This window comes from Pseudophryne corroboree, chromosome 1 (assembly GCF_028390025.1).
Source record: "Pseudophryne corroboree isolate aPseCor3 chromosome 1, aPseCor3.hap2, whole genome shotgun sequence".
In the NCBI taxonomy this organism is placed as follows: Eukaryota; Metazoa; Chordata; class Amphibia; order Anura; family Myobatrachidae; genus Pseudophryne; species Pseudophryne corroboree.
In genome coordinates, this window is record NC_086444.1 from 783,778,384 (window position 1) to 783,791,752 (window position 13,369).

At 43.1% G+C, this 13,369-nt stretch overlaps 1 long non-coding RNA gene across 2 annotated transcripts in view; it reads right to left on the bottom strand.

The window, feature by feature from the left end:
• Positions 1–9,742: 9,742 nt before the first annotated feature.
• LOC134945199 (uncharacterized) overlaps positions 9,743–13,369 on the bottom strand; it is a 47,819-nt gene continuing 44,192 nt past the window's right edge. Inside the window, exons 4-5 of one of the 2 annotated variants that reach the window (XR_010182080.1) lie at positions 10,808–10,916; positions 9,743–10,727 (exon numbers count right to left, since the gene is read on the bottom strand). This is a non-coding gene — a long non-coding RNA (uncharacterized LOC134945199). The remainder of the gene's footprint in view (positions 10,728–10,807; positions 10,917–13,369) is intronic. The other variant, XR_010182075.1, reaches the window with a different exon arrangement.

Below are 13,369 nucleotides of genomic sequence, written 5' to 3' on the forward strand. Positions count from 1 at the left end.
GCTTTCTGATACTTGCCTTTGCTCGAGTGATGTGTTGCTCTTGAGATTCTACAAATCCATCCTCGCCATCAGAACCCATTCCAGATCCTTTCTCGACCTCTCTGGGACCCTCACCGAAACAGACTGTCCTGGCCAACAACAGGATTAACAGGAAAACCCGGAACGCAGTCTCTTGGGGTAAGTCCATCTTGTTAAGGGAATAGAAGGGAAACAAGAAGGGGGAGAAAGAGAAAGAGAGAAGGAGGGTAGTGAGGGATGGAAAAAATAAAAAAAACTGGTGCGACAACCGCCTCTGGTGTTGTTGTTCTCCGTGCTCAGGTGCCGTCTCAACAGTACTGCCTCTCAACCTTCCCGGAACAGACACTCCAGTGATACGATGTTCTCTACACTCTGCTCTTTGTCACGGGTTCTCTCCAGGTCAGCGACCTTCTTACAGTGGGACGAGTGGACCCAAGTCTCTTTTTCGGCAACCTTTAATGCTGTTATGCTGGTTAGCAAGACTTGGTACGGTCCTTACCACCTGTCAATGAGGCAACCTGAGCGTAGAAAATTTCGAATCATTACATAATCCCCAGGTTCAGTGTCATGACAATTACTGTTCGGTAGGTCAGGAAACATCAGCTTTAGATTTCTATTTTGATTCCTCAGCTGCTGGCTCATCCTAACCAAATATTTTACAGTCACTTCGTTATTGCATTTCAAATCATCCTGGGGGTCTATCATTACATGAGGTTGTCGGCCAAAAAGAATCTCAAAGGGTGATAGGTTAAGGGGGGACCTGGGAGTGGTTCTGATGCTGTACAATACTAGTGGCAAAGCTTCTGGCCACAACAATCCAGTCTCAGCCATCACTTTGCACAGCTTGTTCTTAATAGTGCTGTTCATTCTCTCCACCTTCGCACTCGCCTGTGGTCAGTACGGAGTATGCAGCTTGCTATTAATTCCCATCAGTTTGCACATTACCTGAAAGACTTCACCTGTAAAATGGGTACCCCTATCGCTTTCAATTATTCTAGGGATACCATATCTACACACAAATTCCTGCACAATTTTCTTTGCAGTGAACGTAGCAGTATTTGTGGCAGCAAGGAACGCTTCTACCCAATTGGAAAATACATCAATACAGACTAACACATATTTTAAGTTCCTACAGGGTGGTAACTGTATGAAATCAATTTGTATTACCTGAAAAGGGCCGTCTGTCATAGGGATATGGGATGGTTCTGTTGGTATTGACTTTCCAATATTCTTCCTCAAGCAAGTAAAACATGTCATTGCTCTCTTACCCACATGAGAAGAGAATCCTGGCGCACACCAGTAGGCTCTCACCAGCTTACACATACCCTCTTTACCCAGATGAGTCAGACCGTGTGCCGCCTCAGCTAAGCTTGGAAGATATGCTCTGGGGGCCACTGGCTTACAGTGTCCACCTGTCCAGAGTCCTGAGGACTCCTGGTCATACCCCTTTAACCTCCAGACCGCCTTTTCCTGGAGAGAACACAAATTTGGCATTTCAATTAATTTTTGTGTGTTGATTGTGTTGAATGTCATCAGTAATGTGACGTTCGTTTGTATGGGGGTGCTGGCTGCTGATTTAGCAGCTTCGTCTGCCCGGCTGTTACCAAGAGAGATTGGGTCTTGGTTGTAAGTGTGTGCGTTGCACTTGATAACAGCCACTCTGTCTGGTTCTTGTATCACTGTTAGAAGCCTTTTTATGTGGGATGCATGCGCTACAGGTGTGCCAGCTGCCGTCATGAAATTTCTGAGGCGCCATAGGGCCCCGAAATCATGCACTACTCCAAAGGCATACCTAGAATCTGTGTATATATTGGCTGACTTACCCTTGGCCAATTCACACGCTCTGGTTAGGGCGACCAGCTCAGCAACTTGTGCTGAGTGTGGTGGGCCCAGGGGTTCAGCTACTATGATACCTCTGTCGTCTACAACTGCGTATCCAGTACACAAGTCTCCAGAGTCCGTCTGTCTGTGGCAACTACCGTCAGTGTAAAAGGTAAAGTCTATGCCTTCCAGTGGGTTGTCACTGATGTCAGGTCTCGCAGTGAAAGTCTGATTCAGGTATTCCATACAATCATGCGTATCAGTATCTGTACTAAATCCTCCTTCACCATCATTCTCATCCACCACCCTTTGTGCCTGTCCAGGCACACTTGGCAGATAAGTTGCAGGATTTAGTGCGCTGCATCTCTTTATGGTGATGTTTACAGGGGCCATTAGTGCTAATTCCCACTTTGTAAATCGAGCCGATGAGACATGTCTGGTTTGGGCGGAGTTCAGTAAGGCTGATACTGCATGAGGTGTATGGATGGTCAGGTTGTGTCCTAACACTACGTCTTCGCTTTTACTTACTAGCAAAGCTATCGCTGCAACACTTCGCAAGCATGTGGGGAGAGACCGCGCTACGGTGTCCAACTGTGCACTGTAGTAAGCTACCGGCCTGCTGGCATCACCATGTCTCTGGGTTAAAACTCCTGCTGCGCACCCTGCACTTTCTGTACCGTATAATTCAAAAGGCTTCTTATAATCTGGCATACCTAATGCAGGTGCCTGTGATAGGCACTGTTTGAGTCTCTCAAAGGCCAATTCGGACTCATCTGTGTGCGAGATCCGATCTTGTTTGTTCGAGGAGACCATTTCTTGCAAAGGTAAAGCCAGTATGGAGAATCCTGGGATCCAGTTTCGGCAGCACCCACACATTCCAAGGAAAGTGCGGATCTGTTGCCGGGTTTGTGGCAGGGTCATGTCGCGAATCGCCTGTATTCTATCAGCGGTGAGATGTCTAAGTCCTTGAGTCAAGCAATGTCCCAAATATTTTACCCTGGTCTGGCACAGCTGCAACTTATTCTTTGGAACCTTGTGTCCCGTATTTTAAAGATGAAACAGAAGCTGTTTCGTGTCTTTCAAGGACGACTCGAGTGAATCTGAACACAGCAGTAAGTCATCGACATACTGTATTAATACTGATCCGCTCTCAGGTTGAAAGGATTGTAAACAGTCATGCAAAGCCTGGGAGAAAATACTTGGGCTGTCAATGAAACCTTGGGGGAGACAAGTCCAGGTGTACTGTACTCCCCTGTATGTAAATTCAAAGAGGTATTGGCTGTCAGGGTGCAGAGGGACAGAAAAGAAGGCAGAACAGAGGTCAATGACAGTGAAAAATTTTGCAGTAGGGGGAATTTGCATGAGGATGACAGCTGGATTGGGCACTACGGGGAATTGGCTCTCAACTATCTTGTTTATCCCCCTTAGATCCTGCACTAGCCTGTAACGCCTCCCCCCACTCTTTTTCACAGGGAAGATGGGACTATTGGCAGTGCTGGACGTCCTGACTAGTATGCCCTGTTGTAGCAATCGCTCTATGACGGGGTACACTCCTAATTCTACTTCTGGCTTCAAAGGATACTGAGGGATTTTTGGAGCTATCCTACCGTCTTTTACTTGCACTACTACCGGAGCTACATTCGCCATCAATCCAGTGTCTTGTCCATCTTTGGTCCAAAGGGAACCCGGTATTTGTGAGATCATTTCCTCTACCTTTGATGGACACTTGTCTATAACAGCAGAATGCGACATTAGCCTTTGAGGGGTGTCTAATATATCTTGCACTTCCTGAACGTGATTCTCAGGTATATCCAAGAAGACACCCTCAAGAGTACAGTATATGACACACCGCATTTTACACAATAAATCTCTTCCAAGCATTTTAGTCGGAGCCGCTGCAGCCAGCAAAAAAGAATGCTTGGTTTGCAAGGGCCCTATCGTAATCTCTGCAGGTCTACTCAAAGGGTAGTGTTGCACTATTCCTGTTACTCCCAATGCCGAAATTGTTTTACCATTGGTTTTCATACCTACAGTTGAATTTAACACTGACCTGGCCGCCCCTGTGTCTACAAGAAAAGGTAATGGTACACCAGCTACATTAACCGTGACCTCAGGTTCACTACCAAGGCTAGCAATCAACTTCACTGGCTGCAGACTACAGGTGTTGCCCAACCCCTATTGTGGGGCGAAACCCTCCCGCAGTGCGTTGGCAGCAACGATATGTGGGGGAGGTAGTTGAGAATTTCCGGAGGTCTGCCCATCTCTCCTTGGGGTGTACCTCCTTGTTTCCCCTGCATGTGGCTCGTAACTTCTCCTATGTGGTCCCTGATCCCAATTATGTGAGTAGTAGTGTGGTTCATATTCTCTGTCTGGGGTTCTATCTTGGCTATGCGCTCTACCACTCCTACAGTCTTTTGCAAAATGTCCTTCCTTCCTACAGATGAAATATATTCTAGGTCTGTCCCAAACCACAGGGGTCCGGGTTTTCGGCTTATGGGGTTTTGCCGTAAGGGCCTGTATACTTACCGTCATCAGTTTTTCCCCCTGTGACTCCCTGTGTTTAATGATGTTCCTATCATGCTCGACAGTGGACTCTCTCAATGCAGCCACTGAGATACCTCTCCAGTTTGGTAGAGAGGTCTGTTCCCTTGTTCTGAGTGCCTCCTTCAACCCGTCCATTAATACTGAAACAGCTACCTCCCTATGATGTGCATTGTCTCTAATGTCCTCGATCCCAGTGTATCTAGTCATTTCCTGCAGTGCTCGATGGAAATATTCTGATGCCGTTTCACCCTCCTTTTGTCTTATGGAAAAGATTTTATTCCTTTTGACAACAGTAGGGAAATATATTCCTAATTGCAGATTGATTTGTCGTACCTTCTCCTGAGTGTACTCATCAGTGATAGGTACTTCTTCGTCTAAATTGCAATCAGTTATGAACTTCGCGAGGTCAATATTGGAGGGTAAACATACCCGTAGCACTGTTCGCCAATCTTTGTTTGTGGGTTCCATGGCGTTACCTAACTCTTTAATGAACCTCTGGCATGCGACTAGATCCTTTCTGGGATCGGGAAATTCTGACATAATTGACCTCAATTCTGTCCGGGACCAGGGACAATGCATGGCAATGTTCCTGATGGGAGTGACTCCCTGAGCGTCAGTCTTCCCATTGGGGACTGCAATCACCCTGACAGGATTTAATTCAATTACATCATTCTGGTTTGATTCTACAATGTGGGGTGCTTTGGTTTCTGCATAATGTACGGTACCGTACTTACCTGTGGACACGACTTCACTTATCCCTCCGCTAGGGGGCCTGACTACTGCTCTTGTTGGTTGGGCCGTGCCCACCTGAGTGTCTTGTATGGTGGCTGCTAGAGAGAGTGCCGATATTGTGCTGGGCTCATCTTCTTGTTCGCAGTCCTGGGGAAAATTTAAAACGGGGTGCAACTGGCAAGGGTTAGGGTTAGTACATTTTGCAGTTACACTCTTATTCTGTACCAATGTATCATTGCCTGTAGCCATTTTCTCCCCAACAATATATGGTGGTGGTGGTGCCGTCGCCATTGTTTTCCCGCTAGGTTTGGAACCTGCTGCGTGAGCTAATTCCTTTTGCATATCCCCCTCCTGTTGCCATAAATGTAAACAGTCTGTATGTTTAATCCTTTGTTTCTTGGATTTTATCAGACATATCCTTAACCTTAAGTTCTGTAATACCTCTGGTTCAAAGCTGCCCACTCTAGGGAATGGTACCCTATCATTGTTGGTCATACATATCCACTCATTACATTAACCTTCTGTGTGTGAACCATATTTTTCACACATGATAAACCTTGCTGAGCCTTTTGGCCACAATTATGCCTGAACCCTGTCTAAACGTCTCTTACTTGAGCAACTGGCTCCCATATTTGTGGGTCTCTTCTAATACCTTTTAAAAAATTCCCACAAACACCAAAATACTCAATAAAAGTAGATGGTGGAAGTATACCTGAGCGCCTTCCACTTGCTCGCGCCCACGCTGGCCAATACAATGATACACTGTTGATAGCGGATCGCAATGTACCCAACTTAGGGCTCTTATCAGACCTTACACCGTAATTTCTTTCAGTGGAAGTTCTGTTTGGAAATTTTCCTGAGAGAGGCAGTGAAAATTTCCTTTTCGGTATCTTTCAACTGGAATTGTTTGTAGGGTGAAAAACAGAGAAATTAGATAACTATCCTTCACCCTTTCCAGTGAAGCCCACCAGGGAGATTTTTCCCGAAGTTATCAAAGAAAAACCCCTTTGTCTATACAATCACGTCTGCGTATGCTCTTCCACAGCAAATGTGACACAATAATATCACGTTGCGCTATGCAGAACAAACGGACAAGTGATGCAATAGCACAGCCTATAGATACTAGTTATGTATATGCCCTACGATTGTTATAGACCACCTAGTAGACCACCTAGAGTTGTATGGGATACCACTCAGTCCACCAAGACCACTTAGTCCACTTAGTTAATTAATGCAAGGCTGCGAACCCTACGCCACCGGGCCTCTACTAACCCAGTGTGTCCACCTAGACCAGCTAGCAATCCACCTAGTCCACCTAGTTCTCGGGTTCAGTATCCACTCACTCCTGCACTCGCTCACTCAGATACACTTTATATTTCTGTACAGAAAATTATCATTCAGACAAGCAGATTTACTCCCAGAGGCAATACAGTAAATAAGGGTTTTATACTAAACTTTGGAAACTGGGCAATCTTGTGTTATTGTAGCGTGGCTACTATCCCACCTTTAAAGTATACGAACTATCGTGTGGTTTTATTATGCACACACAACACAACGCAAGCTTGCGTAATTACGCAACCGTGCGTACCTTTATGCCACGTGTGCGGCCTTGCGCTACGTGCACGTTTTGTGTACGCTGTCCTCACATTCCGTACCACATGTACCAATGTGCAGACGCAATAAAACAACTCACACAATTTCTATAAATGTGAGCAATATTAACTATAATCGCTCACTTAACACGCCACACAGTTTCTCTGTATAAACCTTTATAACTAGGCCAGACTGCGTTTGTGTTTTACACTTGCTTCCTTAATATTTATATTATGAATCTAGTAATCTGAATGTTATGGCAACAATGTGGGAGAGTATGCACAGGGTATGGGTGTACACTTTTGTTGTGTACGCATTTGGCGGCAAAAATAAATTCACAGATTTTAAATAGCTTTTTTCCTGCTTACCGTATGAGTTCTACCAGCATCCCTACAAACCATACAGAGCAGACACCGTCTAATCAGCAATTAAGTAGGGTTTTCAGTGCATCCACCGACCAAGAAAAGGATACGTAGGATCCCTGTCCACCCTTATGCTGATAGATTGAGTCTGCTCGTGACCTGTTAAGCAGTAAAAATGTGGAAGACTGGAGAGCCCCCAATTGATAAAGCAGATTATCTTTACAGGAATTAAAGCTGTGCCTTAAACATACCTTAAATACACTTTAAACCTTTAGCCGCTGCGGCCGCTATTCTTAATTCACACTCTACGCACCTTTTACGCTATTAGCGTACAGAGTCCCATACAGTGTACGGACTTAGCGTACACACGCCGCGCTGACAGTACAAAGTACTCACAGCGCGAACACACCCAGAGATACACTTTAAACCTTCTACAGCAATGCAATGATAATACGCTTTAAACCTTAGCAGGGCAATGAGGACACGACACCAATTGTGATTTTACCGCTGGGTTCCGACACCACAGTGGATTATTTCTGAAAGGGGGTTTACAATACAAATTATACACTACAATACAAGACAATATATAACAGAATAATGGCTAAAGTCAATGTACATACGTGATTATATTCGCGTGCGCTTCCCGGTCCGGTCCTCCGTCATCAAATAGACAACGTTGTGAGTCTTGTGTCTGGTCGGGCTGCAGCAGGCTTTATTTATACAATTCTTCCAAAAGCAATACAATGGATACTGTAATCCCTTTGTCCATTGGACACAGGAATGCACTTTTACAGTACAGGAGAGGTCATAGGTTGATTTGAAAAGGTAGGCGATGTCTTTCTCAACTGCTCTTGTGGGTGGTCTCCTCTGGATTCCCGCCGCATACATAATATACAGTAAATACAGTTTATATCTATATTCTGCTTCTGCACATAACTATCCGCAGGAACATGCGATCTTCCATAGACCAACACCGGAATGTTACCCTTAAAAATATCCTACAGCTGGATACCAAATACCACCTTATAATCTTAGTCTGTCCCCTCTTATCCTGTAAAGGTGAATACCTTTGTTCTGCAACCATTTAAACAGCTATAACTTTCTGATGTGGTGCAAGGAGACTATGGCCAATATTTACTAATATTCGTGTTTGTGTCGGATTGTGTAGTGTTTAAACTCGTCTTGTATCGGGTGCATTTTCATGCAACTTTTTGAAACTATATACGCCAAGTTACGAAGCAGTCGACTTTATGCTTTTCGTGTTTTCCGATGTCGATGCCAGTCGGGGGTTTTTTGGCCCATTTGCGGCCGTCATTGTTGTTTGCTTACGTGTTTTTATTTTTTTTGGTGTTTTTTTTCTACGTTAAACGCTGCAGGGTAATTTTTTTCCCTCGGTCGCATTTTCACTTTTAGTTTCATTTTTCCTCCCCTTTCGTGATTGGTTGTGTTTCAGATGGTAGGAGTGTCTGTGTGAAACCATATAAATACGCCCCAAACCGTCCGCACCTCGTGGGTTTAGTTAGTGGTGAGGAGGGAGGTTGTGCTGTGGAGGTTGGTGAGTAGTTGGTTTGGTGAGGAGATTTTTGGGCGATTTCTGAGTGTAGTATTGTGTTTGAAAGTAGTCTTGTCATTCTTGTAGTTTTGTTTTTTGTGGTTTTGTCTCATTTTTGGTCCAAGGTTTTTTTTTATAGTCCCTTGTCACTGTTTGTGTGTGTGTGTGTGTGCGTGTGCGTGTGCGTGTGCGTGTGCGTGTGCGTGTGTGCGTGTGTGTGATTTGTGCAGTGGTAGTTGCGGAGTGTGTTGTTTGTCTTTTTATTTTTCTGTGTTAAGTGTTTAGACACACAATTATGTGTGACTCACAGGTGGGTGAGGTGGAGGGTGTGAGTGAGGGGGAGGAGGTCGGTCAGGTGGAGGAGGTGAGTGTGAGTGAGGTTAGTGAGGTGGAGGAGGTGGGTGAGGTTGCTGCAGCAGCCTCAAGTGACAGTGATAGTGACAGTCAGAGTGCTCCGCAGCCACGCACCACTACTAAGACTGGGCGGAATGTCAAGTTTACTTATGCAGAAAATGTGGCATTGGTGCGGGAGCTGATGAAGTATCAGCGGCAGCTATTTGGCCCTGAGTCCACCAAGGTGCCAACACGGAAGAAGACGGTGTTGTGTGCGAAAGTTGTTGCTGCTGTCAATAGTGAGGGGGTGGTCAAGCGGACGGAGGACACGTGCCGCAAACGGTACTAGGACATAAAGCGACGCGTCAAGTCCAAAATGGCCAAGGAGGCAAAGTCGGCTCGAAAAGCTGGTGGTGGCCAGCCCTATATTGCAAGATATCTGGAGTATGAGGAGCTCATGCGGAGTGTAATACCTCCTGAAGTAGTCTCTGCAACCCATGTCCGGGATTCAGATAGGCCCAGGAAGAATGGTGAGCATGTGTATTTGCATTAACATTCTATGTTTTTATTTTTATTTAATTCTAATGTGTGTCATGTGACGTTGCATATTACTCCCATCTTCAAGTGTGTGTTAGCAAATACCTTGTTTTTGGTTATGTTTTGTACAAAAGCCAATGTAACATCTTACTTTACTGTATGTCATGTTTTTTTTTTCACTATATTTTCCATGTGTAGTTTGGACTTGGTGTGTCATAGAATTGTCCTGCAATAATGTATTCCTTTTGCACATTTTGAAAGTTTACATTTTGACTAGGTTTGAGATTTATGTTATCCATGTGCAATGTTGTTAAAACTGTGGTTATCATGTTAGAGGCTGGAGTAGTGGAAAGTGGTTTTAAAACCACTTACATGTGTAATGTCCTTATTACTGAATGTTTTCTTTTTTGACAAAAAAACACTATTTGTTTGTTCAGTTTGAGGCTGTATTTGTACCCAGATACAACACTGTTTTTTTTTTTGGTGTTGTATTTTTGGTTGCCTCATATAGTGGTAATGTGTGTATGGAGTGCCACATCACAGAGCAATTTCTATATTGCATATGTAATATTTGACCTTTCATTACCAAATGAAGATGTGTGTGCTTTTGGTTGTTATTGACTGTATTTTGACTTGTGTCCTATGTCTGTGTCCTGTACATGTTTTCCTGTGTTGCACTTTCCATAGTGCATATGGCTATAGGACAATCTTTATTGTTTTATGTAGTGGTTTATTGGTTTACGGTCCTTATGTTTTTTTAAAATGCAAAACACGCTCTTTTTATTTAATTAATGTTTATAAGCATAATGGGTGGATGTATCCACAATAGCATGATTACATGATTTCTTATTTTGGTTTTACAGTGTTGGAAAAAAGCAGTACTGGTTGTCCGACAGTAACTCCCATTACATTTGATGATGTTGACTCGGCGGAAGCAGGTAAAGTGTCCATTGTAGTATAGGGTATGTTTGTAAAGGAATGGTCATAACAACATTTCACTTTCAATACTAGGTCCATCAAAAGAAGTCTGGAGCAGCAGAAGTTGGACTTCAGTAACACAACAGGCAAAAAAAATGGGGCAGCAAAGAAAGCAAGGTCTGATGTCCAGGGCCAACCACAGCAGGCTACCCCGCCACAAAGATTATCGACAGTATGTTCGGGCCCCACACTCCAAATTTTGGACACACCTCCAAGACGTGAACCACACTCCCCTCAGCTTGATTGTGAGTATCAAACTGTAAAAATTAAAAATATATTAATCAAACTTTTACTTAAACGCATTAAGTCCAAACACATCAAAATATGATATACTTACCAAAGTCAGTAAAAGATGAAATGGAATCTGAGCAAAATGGCCTTGTCCACATCCTGTAAATATATGTATGTCCACTTCAGCCATGCAGTAGCACATTGTGTGAAAGATGCTGCAACAGAAACTCATGTTTATTTTGTGAAAATAGTACGGTAATTTTACAATTTAACACATGTGTGTTTGAACTAACACGGCCAAATACATATAAAAACATTACTATGTTTGTTTAAATACAAATATAAGGTAACACATTATGGATTTCAAAGTGTTTTTATGGTGGAGTATGTGTGATCTACAAGAAAACTAATGTGTTTGCTTTCACAATGAAGTAACCAGACCCATTTGCCACACACAGGCATATGTATGTATTTAAGTTATGAGTGATGATGTTGCTATGCAGGATATCTGGAAGCAACAGTCAATGACATGTGTTCCATGTGTAGTGATTTGTTAGAATTGATCAAACATATGGATAGCTAATGTGTTTTTTTTAAATTTCTGCTTCTAGTCCTGGTAACAGCATCCCTCCGTAACATCAGCAAACAAGCAGCAGTTCTGGTACGACTACTCCAAATATCACGCCAATGTCATCACCACCAAGACGCTCCACCAGAGCACGCCAACGTGACAGTGGTAAAGGCAAAGGGCAGGACAAGCAGCCAACCAAAATCAATTAACATTGAAAACTCACATTTTTTATTTCAGAGAAGTAAATAAAAATACTTTGTACGTGTATGTTTGTTAAAAAAGATATAACACTGAGCTCCTTGACAATTTGAACAACATCATTAATTAGAAGTGGTAGAAACAGCAACAGGAATTCGTATGCACATTTATTCTTTACCATTTTTGCCATTTTTTGGAGGAGGGAAATGTTTTTGATGCACATAGATGTTAGCAGGAAGTAACCAGACCACTTGTTTTTTTTCTAATCATTACTCTTTCTAGATTCTAATCATTCTCCGATCCTGCACACACAATCATTGCCAGGCAGCCACATAGATGTTAGCAGGAAGTAACCAGACCACTTGATTTTTTTCTAATCATTACTCTTTCTAGATTCCAATCAATCTCAGATCCTGCACACACAATAATTGGCAGCCAGGCATAATCATCCATGACCAATGCAACTTACAATGTGAATTAAAACTGGTTCACATTTCTTCTGTAGACGACTTTACAAGAAAAACACAATAGAGTTGTGTAAAAGTGTCCTAATATGTTTGTGTACATTTATAATTTTTCATAACCAAAATGAATGACATTATTGTTGTGGCATATTTGTGTGTGTAAAAAAGGAGTAATCATATTTAAAAACCTGAGGCACAACCTACAAAATAAAAAAGATTTTAACTTTTAACACTAATGTGTGTAATAATGGATATATGTTGAAAAATGTGTATTGACTTTTAAAAGTCCAAATTTACTACAGCAAACATAAGGCAATAAATTATTTTGGATGAGACAAGTTTGTGTCCCTTTTATAGGCATGATAAGTCAGGTGTGAATGATTTTTAAGTGTCAGCACATGTAAACACGGCTGAAAAAAGCAGGTCTATTTTTTTGCAGATTTTTTTAACGAATCGCATAAAAATACGACCGCATTTGACCACTCAGAGACTAACACCCAAATACGAATGAATAGTGAATTCCCGTATTGTATGAAATAACAGCCGCGTTTGACCGATGGTCTATTCATTCGTATTTCTGAACTTTGCTAATCAAACCATTACGAATAGTCAAAACACTGCCGAGATTGGTGCTTAGTGAATTCCCGGATTGGGACTTAGAAAAAAAAAACACAAATCGGACAAACTCGAATTCTTAGTACATTTTGGCCTATGTGTACATTGTGCACTATTTGGATTAAATATGTAATGTGTTTTGATGGTTCTCCATGCATACATAAACTCTGCCGTAAATACCCATACCACGCGCCGATGCGCAGGACCGTGGGAGCGACCATACGCAAATTGCGGATATGTGCACGCATGGCAGAACAAGTGCACGTGCAGTGGGCATGTGTGTGCAGTTTGTACGTGATGTGTGTTCTGCAATATTTTTCGACTTTGACAATAGCCTTTATCAGGGGATCTTCCAGGTACGGGAATATGTTGACACCCATCATGCGCAATTGCAGTATCATCTCCGCCATGACCTTCGTGAATACCCTTGGGGCTGTGGAGAAGCCAAAGGGTAAGGCATGAAACTGGAAGTGTTGGTCCAGTATTGTGAACCATAGGAACGCCTGATGAGGCGGCCATATTGGGATATGCAGGTATGCATCCTTGACATCCAGTGATACCAGGAACTCCCCTCCTTTAGACTTACTATCACAGCTCTCAGTGATTCCATCTTGAATTTGAACACTTGAAAATAAGGGTTCAGGGATTTGAGGTTCAGGATCGGCCGTACAGAGCCATCCGGTTTCGGGACTACAAAGACGCTTGCATAACACCCCTTTGTGTGGAGTTGAGGAGGTACTGGAACAGGTACTCCTGTTGAAAGCAGTTTTTGAACTGCCTCTTGCAAGGTAAACCTTGCTATAGGTGAAGCTGGTAATCC